Here is a 1,861-nt window from a genome sequence, read left to right as displayed (position 1 = left end):
CCCAATAACAATGGTGGAGATGTAAGGAAGATCCTTTGTGACTTTATTGCACCATCTTCTGACTTCTGTGGAAGGAGCATCTCAATTCCTGCAATTGGAGCAAAAAACTTTGAGCTTAAGTCTCAATTAGTTTCTCTGATACAGCAGAATTGCAAGTTTCATGGACTTCCATCGGAAGATCCTCATCAGTTCTTAGCTGAATTCTTGCAAATCTGTGACACTGTTAAGACCAATGGGGTTAATCCTGAGGTCTACAGACTTATGCTTTTCCCTTTTGCTGTAAGAGACAGAACTAGGACATGGTTGGACTCACAACCTAAAGATAGCCTGAACTCTTGGGAAAAGTTGGTCAATGCTTTCTTAGCCAAATTCTTTCCACCTCAAAAAATTGAGCAAGTTTAGAGTAGAAGTCCAAACCTTCAGATAGAAGGAAGGTGAATCCCTCTATGAAGCTTGGGAAAGATACAAGCAATTGATCAGAAGGTGTCCTTTTGACATGTTTTCAGAATGGAGCATCATATGTATATTCTATGATGGTCTGTCTGAATCGTCCAAGATGTCATTGGACCACTCTGCTGGAGGATCTCTTCATCTAAAGAAGACGCCTGCAGAAGCCCAGGAACTCATTGAAATGGTTGCAAATAAGTAGTTCATGTACATTTCTGAAAGGAATCCTGTGAATAATGGGACAACTCAGAAGAAAGGAGTTCTTGAGATTGATACTCTGAATGCCATATTGGCTAAGAACAAAATATTGACTCAGCAAGTCAATATGATTTCTCAGAGTCTGTCTGGAATGCAAGCTGTATCAGGCAGTACTAAGGAGGCTTCTTCTGAAGAAGAAGCCTATGACCCTGAGAATCATGCAATGACAGAGGTGAATTACATGGGAGAATCCTATGAAAACACCTACAATCCTTCATGGAGGAATCATCCTAATCTTTCATGGAAGGATCAACAGAAGCCTAATCAAGGCTTCAATAATAATAATGGTGAAAGAAATAGGTTTGGCAATAGCAAACTTTTTCCATCATCTTCTCAGCAACAGACAGAGAATTCTAAGCAGAGCCACTCTAACTTAGCAACTGTAGTCTCTGATCTATCTAAGATCACTCTCAGTTTCATGACTGAAGCAAGGTCCTCCATTAGAAATTTGGAGGCACAAGTGGGTCAGCTGAGTAAAAGAGTTACTGAACTCCCTCCTAGTACTCTCCCAAGCAATACAGAAGAGAATCCAAAAAGAGAGTGCAAGGCCATAACTATAACCAACATGGCCGAACCTGGAGAGGAAGAAAAGGCAGTGATTTCTAGTGAGGAAGACCTCAATGGACGTTCACTGGCCTCCAAGGAGTTTCCTAATGAGGAACCAAAGGAATCTGAGGCTCAAATAGAGACCATAAAGATTCCACTGAACTTACTGTTACCATTCATAAGCTCTGATGAGTATTCTTCCTCTGAAGAGGATGAAAATATTGCTAAAGAGCAAGTTGCTCAATATCTAGGAGAAATCATGAAGCTGAATGCCAAGTTAATTGGTAATGAGACTTGGGAGGATGAACATCTATTACTCATCAATGAACTGAATGATCTGGTTCAACTGAAATTACCTCAGAAGAAACAGGATCATGGAAAGTTCTTAATACCTTGTACCATAGGCACCATGACCTTTAAGAAGGCTCTATATGATGTTGGGTCAAATATAAACCTCATGCCCCTCTCTGTAATGGAGAAACAAGGGATCTTTAAGGTGCAAGCTACAAGAATCTCACTAGAGATGGCAGACAATTCATGAAAACAGGCTTATGGACTTGTAGAGGATGTCTTAATAAAGGTTGAAGGCTATTACATCCCTGCTGACTTC

General features: G+C 40.4%; 1 non-coding gene across 1 annotated transcript; it reads right to left on the bottom strand.

The window, feature by feature from the left end:
• Nucleotides 1-394: 394 nt before the first annotated feature.
• Nucleotides 395-498, bottom strand: LOC112788338 (small nucleolar RNA R71). Its single transcript, XR_003195706.1, has one exon. It is a non-coding gene; the product is annotated as a small nucleolar RNA R71 (small nucleolar RNA).
• Nucleotides 499-1,861: the final 1,363 nt, after the last annotated feature.

This window comes from Arachis hypogaea, chromosome 20 (genome assembly GCF_003086295.3).
Source record: "Arachis hypogaea cultivar Tifrunner chromosome 20, arahy.Tifrunner.gnm2.J5K5, whole genome shotgun sequence".
Taxonomy (NCBI): domain Eukaryota; kingdom Viridiplantae; phylum Streptophyta; class Magnoliopsida; order Fabales; family Fabaceae; genus Arachis; species Arachis hypogaea.
This window is presented reverse-complemented; position numbering and strand designations above follow the sequence as displayed.